Source organism: Protopterus annectens, chromosome 5.part0 (assembly GCF_019279795.1).
Source record: "Protopterus annectens isolate FY-2018-M chromosome 5.part0, PAN1.0, whole genome shotgun sequence".
In the NCBI taxonomy this organism is placed as follows: domain Eukaryota; kingdom Metazoa; phylum Chordata; order Ceratodontiformes; family Protopteridae; genus Protopterus; species Protopterus annectens.
The window spans coordinates 506466855-506480727 of record NC_056735.1 but is presented as its reverse complement, the minus strand read 5'-3'; the positions used below and the strand labels follow the sequence as shown (position 1 = coordinate 506480727).

The 13873-nt window shown below is 39.1% G+C and overlaps 1 protein-coding gene across 18 annotated transcripts in view; it reads right to left on the bottom strand.

The window, feature by feature from the left end:
- ROBO2 (roundabout guidance receptor 2) overlaps window positions 1–13873 on the bottom strand; it is a 1870921-nt gene that overhangs the window by 1177286 nt on the left and 679762 nt on the right. The gene's annotated exons all lie outside the window — the stretch shown is intronic.

Genomic DNA, 13873 nt, shown 5'->3' with positions numbered 1-13873 from the left:
AGTTTTTCTTGCCCCAGATGTCAGGTGCCCCCCAAAAGGGTAGGCTAAAAATATGCCAATAAAACATGCATGCACCAAAATATATATATATAATACCTTCATCTATAAGGAAATACACCACATAGGTTGTATAGGTTAGTGAAGAGCAGATAAACTGCAGCAAAGATATGAGGGATGGTGGGTGGGTAACCTGGATTGCAACAGTGAATACACTCGAACATCTACATTTATGGTAAGTGTACACAACTGTACTATGTTCTTCGTGTTTCACTGTTGCAGTCATTACACTTGGGTTGAATCCCAAAGCTAAGGTTGGGAGGCTGGAGCTAAATAGCATTAGGAGCGGCTATGAGGCCCTGCAGAACTGCAGTGGCAAAGCCTGCCCTGGATTTAGAGTAGAGTGGTAAATGATAGTGCTTTGTAATGGTGTGCACTGAACTCCAGGTAGCAGCCTCTAAAATGTCTTTGGTTGGTACTCCCCTGAGGAAGGCTGCTGAAGTGGCTGCTGCTCTGGTTGAATGTGGCCTAATGCCCTTAGGCACTGTCTTGCCATGTTGTGAATAGCAGAAACGAATGCAGTGGCCTATCCACTTTGAAATAGTCTGCTTTGAGTTAGCCTTTCCCTGTGATCCTGCAGCATATGCCACTAGTAGTTGCTCTGTCTTTCTGAAAACTTTGGTTCTGTTCAGGTAGAAGCGTAGCTGTCTGTGTATGTCCAAAGAATGCAGAATTCTCTCCCCCTTATTCTGTGGGTTTGGATAAAAAGTAGGCAGATGAATAGATTGGTTAAGGGCCACACTGGACACTACCGTAGGCATACATGTCGGGTTTGTCCTCAGAGAAACCCTGTCTGGATAAAAAAATGATAAAAGGTTCCACAGCCATGAGTGCCTGTAGCTCTGAGACTCATCTTGCAGAGGTTATTGCTAGGAGCAGAGCTGTTTTCCAAGATAAAAACTTTATATCAGCTGTAGCGGCTGGCTTAAAAGGAGGCAGGGTGAGTTTTTCCAAAACATAATTGAGGTCCCATGCAGGTATTGGTGATCTCCTTGGAGGCCTTAAGTTTTTGGCTCCTCTGAGGTACTGCCTTAACAAGGGATGAGAAAAGATTGGTGGCTCTGTATTGTAATGAGCCGAAATGGCAGAGGCATGAATTTTGATTGATGAAAAGGATACGCCTTTGTCCAGCATCTCAGTTAAGTATTGCAAAATCTGAGGAATGTTTGGTACAGCTGTGTCAATTCCTTCTGCCTGGTTCCAAGCACAGAATCTCTTCCATTTTCCAGCATAAGATTTTCTGGTACTAGGCCTTCTGGCCTCCAAAATGACATCCATTACAGCTTTAGTGAGAGGCACGTTTTGTATCACTACATTATCCGCCATGCTGCCAGATTTAAGGTCTTTAATAGGCTGTGCAGGATCTGATTGTTTTGTTGGAATAGTAGATGAGGTATTTGAGGCAAAGTCCAAGCCGGGCATTGAGACAAGTTCCTTAGGATTGGGTATCAGTGCTGGCGGGGCCAGTCTGGGGCAATCAGTATCATTTTTGGCTTCTCTTGTCTGACCTTTAGGAGTACCTTGGAGAGGAGAGACAGTGGAGGAAAGGCATATACTGCTAAGCTTTTCCAGATGAAAGAGAGGGCATCCACTTTCCATGCTTGTCTGTGATAAGTCCTTGTGCATAATCTGTTTAGTTGGTAGTTGTGAGGAGAGGCAAATAGATCTATATCCGGGCATCCCCATTTCATTGTTATCATGCTGAAGACTTGTGGATCCAATTTCCACTCGTGGAGATCCATGAGGTTTATGCTTAGTTCGTCTGCCAGAGTATTTATCTTTCCTGGCAGGAATTGTGCCTGCAGATGTACTTGGTAAGTCAAAGCTGTGTCCCACAGAGTCATGGCTAGTCTGCAAAGGGGGTAAGAATGAGTGCCTTCCTGCTTGTTTATATACCACATGACCATGGTGTTGTCTGTCTTTATCAGTAGTTGTCCCGGATGAAGTAGGTCCTTGAAGGCTGTCAGGGCATTCTGGACAGCTAGCATCTCTTTTTGATTGATATGTAGATGCATTTGGTTTGTGGACCATGTTCCTTGAATACATCTTCCTGCCATGTGGGCCCCCCAGACATAATCTGATGCATCCGTTTTTAATGTCTGCCTGGCTGGGGGTAAAGTGAATGGCTGTCCCTTGTTCTGGTGACAAGCCTTCACCTACCAACGAAACTCCTGTTGCAGGCAGGGAATGAGGGTAATTATTGTTTCCAGGCTGTGGCAATGTTGAGTCCAAACACTTTTTAGGTACCATTGAAGTTTCCTCATATGCAGTCTCGCATATGGAATTAGTGGAATGCAGGATGCCATGAAGCCCAAAGCCTGCAGAATTTTTCTTGCAGATAACTGGGCCTTTGTTGCCAACAGGTTGAAATAGGTAGTCAGTTGCCTTTGTTTGTCTGGCATGAGATAAGCCATCTGGGCAGTTGTATTTAAGTTTGCACCCAGGAATATTATCTCTTGAGAGGGTACTAGTTTTGATTTCTTTTCGTTGACTGTGTACCCTAGGCCTGTTAGAAATCTCTTTACAAATGCCAGATGCTGTAGTAGAATGTCCTTGTTCTCTGCTTGAATGAGGCAGTCGTCCAAGTAAGGATATATTTGTACTCCTCTTTGTCTGCAGAATGCAATTACTGGTGTCAGGCACATTGTGAAGACCCTGGGCATAGTAGATAAGCCAAAGGGCAGTGCAGAGAATTGGTAGTGCATTGAGCCAGCTTTGAATCTGAGGTATCATCTGAGGTATCTTCTGCATGTTTGTCTGATTGGGACATGTAGTTATGCCTCTTTTAGGTCTAAAGTCACCAGCCAAGCCTTCTTGCCCAGCATGGGCAGAAGTTGCTGTAGAGTCAACATTTTGAATTTTGGTATATCCAGAAATGTGTTTAGAATAGATAGGTCCAGTATTGTTCTCCAGGTCTTGTCCTTTCTTGGTACCAAAAACAGTCTTGAATAAAATCCTTGTCCCTGCTCTTGCTCTGGTACTTGTTGAATGGCCCACATGTCCATGAGGGATGAGACTTGCTTGATGTTTTGGCAGGTCTGGCCAACCGTTTGTCCTTGGCAGGGTATGGAAGTGAAACTTGTAACCTTGTGACACTACGTCTAGGAACCATTTGTCCTGGGTTATTATGTGCCAGTTTTGAGAAAAAAGTGCTAGTTTTCCCCCTAAATTTGCTGCCAGAAGATAAGTGCTTGGTGCAGGCAGGGGGAAGTCATTGGGACTGTTTCCTGTAGGGTTGTGATGTGTCTTCTCCACTTTTGGAGGTAGAAGCACCCCATTGTTTAGACCTGTACAAACCTTGGGGCTGGGATCTGCCTCTTGGCCGTCTGTATCTGCCCCTTTGTGGTCTGTCTGACACTGGAAAGGACCAATTTTTTGTAGGCCAGTGTCTGCTAAATCTTGGAGGTTGAACCTGTAAGAAATCCTTAACCGTCTGCATAGATTTAGCTTTGCCCTCCATTTTTTTTTAACACCTCTTCGGCTTTAACACCAAACAAAGTATCATGCTGTAATGGGGCATCTAATAATTTTGCTTTGACATGATCAAGCAGACTTTGTTGCTTTAACCAAGCATGCCTCCTGATGACAGAACCCGTAACAGTGGCTCTGCAGGAGACCTCCAAAGAATCAAAACCACATTGCAAAGTATGCTTTCCAACTTGTTCAGCTGCATGCAATAAATCCTGCATTTCTTTGTTTTCTGCACATTCAGAATTTCTCAACATTTTCTGCTTAAGCAGTGACATAATATATTGCTGATATTTGAGCATATGAAACTGACAATTTAAAGCCCTTATAGCCAAGGTAGCAGAAGTGTAAACCTAATGCCCTAGAATCCCTATCAGAGGGGGTAGGGTTTTTTGCAGCAGAAGCCTTGACCCCTTTGGGACCCTGTGAGATAGATTCTGGGTCAGCAGCAGGGTTTTTGAAAAGGAATTTATGAGAGTCAGGGACCCTGTAGTACCTGTCTGGCTTGACAGGAGCTGGAGGTAAGGAGTCAGGGGTCAGACTGAACTCTAAAAATACATCATCAACAATGTCTAACACAGGTGGAATAGCTAGGGGCCTGTGCTGTGGTAGTAAAAGGAAGTCTCTGAGCATTTTCTTAGATTCTGAAAAATCTTGGCTCTCCCAGTGGAAATGCTCCCTCATGGTATGCAAGGTTTCCCTAAAAGAGTAATCCCCAGGAGGAGAGGCTGAAGGGATAGATTCTTCAGCATCAGAATCCTCATAGGGAGGAAGAGAGTATTCCTGATCAGAAGAGGAATCATATGAAATGGAAACCTGATCTGAAGATTCATATTCTGTCTCTTGCCTAGGCCTTTTATCAGGAGGGGGATGGGAACCTCTGATCAATGTAATTAAGTCTTCGGCCATTTTGAGCATCTGTTTTTTGGGCATGGAGGCCTGTCCATGAGGCTGTTGTACTTGTTTCTTTGTCTTTAAGGGTGCTTTAGTCTTTGCCTTTGAAGCTGAAGTGGTTTTAATGTATAATTGAGTTGGTCTGAAAACACCCTCAGAAGCCGATGCCTGCTCAGCGGCTCCAGACCCATCTGAGGGATTAGTCTCCGAAGGTCCAATACTTTGACCTTCCAGCGGCCTAGGCGACTCCACGTGGGAGTCGGTAGTAGCCTGCGGGTCTAAAGAAGTGGGCGTCAGGGGCGCTGCGAAGGCATCTCACTGAGAATCGGCGAACCGGCGACTGGCTTAGAAGAAGCTTCGTCATCGGTTTTGGACCTCGGATGCCTGTCCTTTTCTTTTTCTTTGCATTTCTTGTGAATTCCGGTAGTCGGATGGCTATCCAGTGACATGGTATAATTAAATCTTCTGCCAAAATAGTGTAATGCAAAATCGTACTGACGCTTAATAGTGCGTTGGTTAAATCTAGCACAAAACCGACAACTAGCAATGTCGTGGTCAGGGCCTAGGCAAGGAATACAGTAAGAATGAAAGTCCTTATGAGGTATTTGTTTCCCACAAGAAATACAATTATTAACTTTTTCTGACATCGGTCTGGAGCAAGAAAAAAGTTTCCCCAACTGGGTACTTAGCTTTTAATGAAGACTTCGGATCTGAAATTCGAACATGAAAATCTCAGGAATCGGCCGACCGGCACTTGCGAACAGCTTATGCTTTGGGCACCACGCGGCAAGAAAGACTGAAGAAAATGGCATTGGCTGCATCTTTTATACCCCTGGCGCACTGACGTCAGGGAAGAGGCGACAGCAACTGACGCCGGACCTAGATTTTGGAATTCAGGCCGACTGAGGGTAGCCTGCCAGTAGGATAACCCAAGTGTAATGACTGCAACAGTGAAACACGAAGAACATCACATCATATTGTATTACTGCCTAATGGTAAAAAAGTTGCTGTAGAAAAAAAAAAAGACTGGAGATTCTGTAATATTTAATTAGCTCTACATAAATTATCCCATTCACACTGATTTCCTGTGAGACAGTAATGAGAAATAGTAGTTGGTTGGTTTGTTCAGGCACACTGTTTTTAAACATTTTGCAGTAGAACTCTTGGTATTGCAATCCACTCACAAATCAATTTAAACTATGAAGTCTAAACTAATTAATGGTAAATTATAATAAGTAGTTGCTTTAAGGCAGCATTCACCATCCTGTTATCCCATCCCAGTTATTTTTAACAGGCATTCTACATGAGGCATTAAGTAAAGTTTAAAATGCGATACTAGAAAATAAATCAAATCAAGTGAATTGTGCTTATCAGGATACCTTATTGCACTGTTTTGCACACTTCTACTTTGTTCAAATTGCAGTTTCTACTTGGTTGTTTGGATTTACTTTCAGCTGCTCAATAGACACATAAAGGCATTTTTGATTATTTTTTTTGCATGCTCTGTATTATACAAGATCTACATACACTAGAAATATATAGGTTGTGAAGTAATGTCTTCTGGAATCAATGATGCTAAAGCAGAAAAAACAATTAACTCTGAATACTACTCCACATTAATTATTTCTTGAAAAAAGCACAGATGTGGGCCATTTCCCTAATTTAGAATTTAGAAATTTCGTTTGTCAATTCTAAGATAGAAAGTTTTGTTTTTCTTGAATAGGGTAAATGCTACTAGTAACATATATCACTTTTCAGATGTGACTTGGGACATTTAGCCTTGTTATGTAAATCAGTCCAATGAATGAAGTAAGCAGATACACATAGGAAATTCACTGATATACAATACAAAGCTCATTAACAGTAGCTAGCCTTAGCCATACACTTGTGTCTGGGCTGCCACAGTGACATGCACTTATACAAATAATATTCCCTATAAAATCATATTCTACTAGCATTGCCGGAGAGTTTTTTTTTTACTTTTTTTGTTTTTTGAGAAGGCAACACAGGGGAGCTTCATTCCTTCACCTCCTTATTTTAACCAAGTATATATTATCATATACTTAGCCCTTAAATGTTTTTATTACATTTTAAGTCTACAGCCCATGCATACTATATTCCAGTAGATAAATGTGAGTGCACTAAAGGGTAGGTGGTGCAATAGTTTAATAACAGTATATCTTACATCCATATCTATTTATATTACAGGAGCAGTAATATTTCTATATTAATATATCTTATACATATATATATATATTATAAGAGTAATATTTCTACATTGGTATAGATCATGTATATTTATTATGGGAGGACTACTATTTCTATGTTAATATATTGTGTGTGTGTAGATATATATATAATATATATATATATATATATATATATATATATATATATATATATATACACACATATATATATACATGTTTACGTACATGTGCATTTGCATGTGTGCAACAGTACAGTCTTTCAATCTATAGTAAAATAATTAGTGGCACACAAGGCCACAATGGTCAAATCTTTACAAAGCCTAATTAGTGTGGCTCTTTACCTTCGGGATTGGATTCAAAAGTACATTAAGCAGCTTACAGTTACCCTCCTACACAAGCTACTTGGTTAATACTCAGGTTATATTACAAGTTCAGAAACAGTGTTTCAGACAATGACCTCACTCAAACAGAAGTGCTAGTGATGGTCACTGAGGTGGTTAGCTTACACTCAGGTAAAACTTGTTAATTAGATAAAATGTACACAATAGAACTCACATTGTGATATTCTCTGAATCCACACAGTGCAACATCAGCAAGGGCATGACTTATTACCATACCCTTAGTCACAAAACTAGCACAGGAAACTAGACCAACTGGGCTACTTATGCATTGAGTTACCAGCACCACTTTATAAACCAGGTTTTCAAAGACCAGTAGGTGATGGGAACAAACAGCTTTCCTGAGAAATAAACTGCTGATCCTCAAAGCTTTAGAGTTTTTTTTCAGTGACAGACATGTATCCCTACATTTTGCAAAAGCTACTCCTTTGGGGCAACACGCAAGGTTTTCTGACTCCCATCACATTTTGTCATTTAGGTATCAAATATTTATCTAAGAGTACTGTGAATGAATCCATGGACTTTTTGTATACTTCTGAAACCTGTCTTAACTCAGTTTTTAGAACTTCATCATGCAGGCTTCTCGCAGCATAAGATCAATGACTTATGCTATAGCACTCTGAACAAGTACTGACTACAAAGTACATAAAATCTGATATCAGATTTCACACTGCCAGTATGAAATCTATAACAGTTTTTTTTTAGGTAGAGAATATTTAAATTATGGTGAATAAGGCCAATATAACACCAAATGGAATAGATTAATTTGAGAATCAAAAATGAAACTGGCTAAGCTTAAAATGGTAGCTAACCTAGTACTTACCTATGGACCTATAAACCTCTAAAGCTGCAGTTTAATTGTGCTTCCAACAAAACAGTATAAACTATAAATAAATGAGAGTTTCCCACAGCTTTCAAAATGTAAGAGCAGATGAAATATTCACCAAACAAAGTCTCTGAGAATGTGAGACATTAAAAGTTGGGTTTATTCTTAAGTATTAGAGTACATTTAACTTTTTTGTTTTTCAGTTACCATGTTGAACATAGTTGATTTCAGAAATAGAAGAGAATAGAACACACACATACTTCTTTATAAAGTATTAACAACTTGTCTGTAGTTTAGTTACAGAAGAAAAGCACAAAGACCACACAGAGGTAACAATGTTCAAGGCTAATATCTTATTGGTTATGTGGTGCGCATGAATAAAGCCTTGGCGAAGGTCAAGATGACCTGAGTTCATATAGTGACTAGGCCACTACAGGAGGTAGCCAGGGAAGAGAGATGAATTAATGGGCAGTGTAAGCTCATCTCTACCTGGATGAAGGAGTGTGATGTGTATCTCACAGACATGCTTACGATTAGTGATCCCACTGAAAAACAGAGATGTAAGAGTGTGATGAGTGCCCTAGGAACATGTTTACAATCAGTGATCTCCAGGGGAGAGCAGAGATGTAAAAGTAATATGTGTGCATTAGGAACATGTTTACAATCAGTGATCTCCAGGGAAGAGCAGAGATGTAATAGTATGACGTGTGCATTAGGAACATGTTTACAATTGGTGATCTCCAGGGGAGAGCAGAGATGTTAGAATATGACGTGTGCATTAGGAACATGGTTGTAATCAGTAATCACCAGGGGAGACCAGAAATGTACGAGTATAATGTGCACCTCAGGGGCATGCTTGTAATAAGTGACCCTGGGAGAGACCAGAGATGTAGGAGCATGATGTGAACCTCAGGGGCATGTTTGGAATCAGTGATCCCCACGGAAGACCAGAGATGTAGGAATGTGATGTGTACCTCATGTTCATGCTAATTATTAGTGATCCCCAGGGGAGACCAGAGATGTATGTTTGTGATATAAGCCTTAGGAACGTGCATACAATCAATGATCCGCAGGGGAGACCACATAAGTAGGAGTCTGACAGGTAAGTCAGGGGTAAGCTTATAGCAAGTGACCCCTAGAAGAGACCACAGATGTACAACTGGAATGTGTGTCTCATGGGCATGGTTATAATCAGTGATCTCCAGGGGAGACCAGAGATGTAAGAGTGTGATGTGTACTTTTAGAACATGCTTAGAATCAGTGATCCAAAGGGAGAGCAGAGAAGTAAAATATGTACCTTGGGATCTAATCTGTGATCAACAGGGGAGACCTGAGATGTAGGAATGTGACAGGTACCTCAGTGGCATGTTTACAATCAGTGATCCCCTGGGGAGAACAGATTTGAGATGAGAAGTGACCATGTCTTGGCAAACTCCTTGTTCACACAGGCAACAAAAGGGTGAACCATGTTGGTTGCTCAGTTGCTGGTAAGTAGTGGAGTAGAAGGTCTAAAAATGCATAGACACCTCCAGAAACAGTGAAACATCAGAAGAAGCATTCATATTCATTAAAAGATAAGGGATTTACATTTTACCTGCTTTAGAGCTTTGTTTACTGCATTGCAAACGAGTAGAAAGGACAGATTACTAGATTTTCATTGAAGAACAGTGAGAGTGCAGAGCATTAGCATCCATTTTATTGCGTGTTAGTCATTGTCTGCTAGATTTTTACTGTAATCACTATAGTACACAGAACTAACAAAACAGGATAAATGAAGAATTACTTCTAGAAGGTTACAGAAATGGTATAAACACATAGAAGCCATTCTGACAAAAACATAGTAGACACTTGGCTGTTTTTCGCTTTTGTTTCTAAACAGCATAACATTTTAGAGACACATGTAACACAGTTCACATATAGGCAGTGGTCTGAAAATGGTACATAAATACATTTATTATGAAATAGTGGTAATGAGATATGCTCACAGTTGTTAAACACTTCCAGACTTCATATATGAAGAAAACAAAGAAAGGTTGCAACACCTCCATTCAATGCTGAGTCCCCATAAAATGTTGAAAGTTGATTAAGAGGATTCCCATCCTATCAAACACACACACACACACACACACACACTTTATTCATATACATTTTTGTTAAAAAGTATGAATTACCTTTACAGGAATGTAAGCAACAGGGAAATAACTTGTAGCATGTTAACTGAACCTGTGCCTTAGAGTGAACCAGCCTTAGAAATGTCACCATGCCCCATAATTAATGATTCAGTACACAGATGGCACTTAAATACATCATCGGCACAGGGACCAGTTAATTCCATTTTTTTTTGCATTTTCAAAATATTTAAATGTGCCCTATGTCAGTCATGTAAGGCAGCACTTTATATTTTTCCCACTTGTATATTTTTGCCTTCAGGCAGATATGACAAGTGCCTTATTAAACCTGGAAATACAGATAGGAAATGTGATGATAGACTGTATTTCAATGAGGCAGACTGATTGCTTATAGAAACATGTACCGAATAATTATGATATATATTTTTTATTTTTGTTATATTCATTGCTTCAATATTTGACTCAGTACTTCTGTTTAGAATTGCATTTCAATTATGTGTAGGTATTTTATGGCACACACTATTTGGACAACAAGTCACATTCCACATTACCTATGCCTCTCTAATTAAGCACCATCTAAAAGAAGTAGATAAGGCTTTTGCAAGCAAAATACAATTCAATAAGTTTGCGTAGTGTCACCCATGTTGGCATCAAACAATGTGAATCTGTTTCAGTTTCACTACTATTGTAATAAATCAGAGTACATGAAATGGGGATATAGATGTTTGCAATATCTAACAATATCCATGACCAAAAAATTGTCAGTTCAGTAAAAGTTATCATGTAGGCATTAGGAAGCAGTTTTATACATTCCTAAAGACAGTCTAAAAGAGACCACTATAGAAAGAAAACAGATGTACCTGTTTAGGTTTAAAACCTTCCATACATTAAGAAAACAAAAACAAAATAGAGGTAAGTGTTGAGAGACTTCAGGTTTGACAGTATCCATTTTATGAGCCAGATTGGCTCCCTATTGAAATGTTGGCACTCAAAATGCCAAGTGCTGACATGTCAAAAAGAAAAAAAAAAGACAAAAAATCCTGCAGAACAGCGAATCTTGAACATTGCTCTTCTCCTTTAAACTTCGTTTTGTAGGACAGCAAGGCCCCTTGTACCCCCAAATGTAGACAGCAAGCCATCCATACCCTTGAGCTTGTATATACTAACTCCAAGATTGCCGTACCTCGAAGTAAAGGGAATATTCTATGCAATGGACATCTCGTACTTAGTCCATGTTTTTGGCCATTCAGTCTCCATGTTTCAGAATATGGTCTAGTGGGTCCCAACATTTCAAATGGTTACCATCACAGTTTTACTTTAAGACTAGACTTTGTATTTAGGGATATTAGAAATATCTATTCATAATAAAAAAAATGACAGAATCTGATATACTTTATAAAATGGGGAATGTTTGTTTTTGCTGAGCGCTTTTTCTCCGATTGACAGAAACATAATGGCTTTATCAGTGAAATCAACTGTCAGTGAAAGTATGGTGTTGTCCTTTCTCTACTTTTGTGCAGTTGTAGAGTTGGTATATGTAAGTTAGTGCAGGGGTGGTTTAGTCTATTCCCACAAAGAGGTGCAGGGGAGCAAAAGCTTAAAATCATGTTCCCTGAAAGTGCCTTTCATTTTTCCCCCCATTGATTTGTTTATTAGAGAAAAGACCTTCAGCAAATAATCACATGCAAAATGTAGCACAATATGATATTTTCTCAGTACCAGATAATGTATTCTGAATTGCAATTTGAAATAAAGAAGTTGAAGCAGTTTTAAATATAGGTATAATATAAAAAAATGTTGGTGCTTGTTAATAAGGTGCAAAAGTTATCCAGACTAAATAAATAGAAAACAATAATTATATGCTTCACTCATTGTATAAATGTCTTTGGTGTTCACTGACAAGTTATGATGACAATATAATCAATATTAATTTAAAATGCAGTAACAGAACTCAGTTTAGATTTATTCCATTTAGCTAAAGCATTTGGAAACAGAAAACATACAAATCAATGAACAATAAGTAGTTTATAATCTTTAATTGTTTAAATGTAAAAAAAAAAAACTAAAGCAATTGCATTAAAAGCATATTGTGTTCAATAAATCCATTCAAATCTTCATTCTATTACTCAGAGTGACTACAGATTATTGTATGAATAGTTGCTCTTAATGGCTGGATTCTGAAATCATAAGGTTAGCCTTACTCCAACTTACTGCGACATTTTGCCATAATAAATTTCATCTTGTCCTGTTGTTACATCATACTGGGTTTTGGGGAATTTTATAAACCTCCTGATGTTACACAAAGACAGCAAGTTGGTGGAGTTTATGCTATGCCAGGAGCATGTAAAAAGATTAATGTCACTACCCTTCAATTTAAATTACCTATTCTTACCTATTCTTCACATAATGTGATGACCTCTGTACTTGGCTTATTACCACTGATAATTCCCAGATATGGTCATATCTCCAAATACTATCTGTATTCTTGGCCATAACACCTATGATAGGGAAGTCACAGTAACCCTTGCACTGTTATGTCTACAAATATAGATGGCGTATACTGTAGGAATAAAGCAATCAACCACAGGCTTCCTTTGGGTAACCAGTACAATCTGAGTTTCTGACAGCATGCAAAAGAGAAAACTTATAAAAAATTCATTACTGACCATAGGCAGAGCAGCACTGGCCAACAATAACACCTCCCAACATGCAGCAGAACATCTCCACTTGAATGTCAGTACCAGTACAGCAAGTATTTGAGCTGCCATAAAGTAATGTCTGCAGTACTAGTGCTGGTAAACAGGTGGGGTGTTCCTTTTCCATAAGGGCTTAAACACTTCAGTAAGGAACTGTAATAATGTGATGTTTTACATTAACATTGTATGTTATTGTAAAATGTCACTGCTCTTTGGTGAAAACAGGCCAAGTCCCATTTCACAGCTAGGCTTAGGGCTCCAGCAGTCATCACTAACTTATGCTGCTTGAGAACTTCCAGTGCCTTGCTTTGGACTTAAGCACTAAGTTACTGTTAATGTCAGGTGTATCGCTTTTATAATAACAGTAAGTGAGCCTGGTTAACCAACAGCTAAAATAAACATACCAATTTTAATTAGATGCACCAAGCATGGAAAATATAATTTCATGAGTTTCAGAGCCCCGCCACCACCATCGCCCCTCGGTGATTACAGTGAAGGAGCTTGTTTTTCCATTTTTTAGAAACGTATATAATCATCATTTAAAATGCTGCTTATATCTTCCTACAGTCATACACTCATACAAAGCGTAGAGACAATGAGACCACTGAGAAACTCAGCCTGACCACTAAGTAGTGGTGCAATACTATCAATATGCCTCATTAAGTAGATTTTTGTACATATTCAAGTTAAACATTCTAGTCATTCATCCAGTCTTCCAGAATGGCTTGAATGGTTGCTAAGGACGTACTTTGCAAGGGCAGCATATTTTAGAAATGGGAATGCACTGGGTAGGTACCTGTCATGACATCTGATTTGTTGATGTAATAGCATAGGTTTACATCTTAAAAAGGATGCTTGCTTTACCATTGGTACAGAAATTTGGGTCATTTATAACACAGAAAACTAAGCAGTTGCCACCCCTTAGGAATCTGTAAAACACTGAGTATAGTGACTATTTTTTTATCCAACAGAGTATATAAGGCAATTAAGGTCTGAGTTGCTTTTTGTAAGAAAATGCTAAGTTCTCTCAAAATGATTTAGGTGCTTTGCAAGTACATGTTGGGTTCTTGGAGAGTGAATTTGTAAGTTAGTAGGACCATTAGGATACAGCACAGTCTAGCAAAAGTTCAAGGAATTCATTCAAAGCTCGGTTTGGTCAGCTGTCCTTTGAAATGTTAGCTCTGTTAAAAAAACT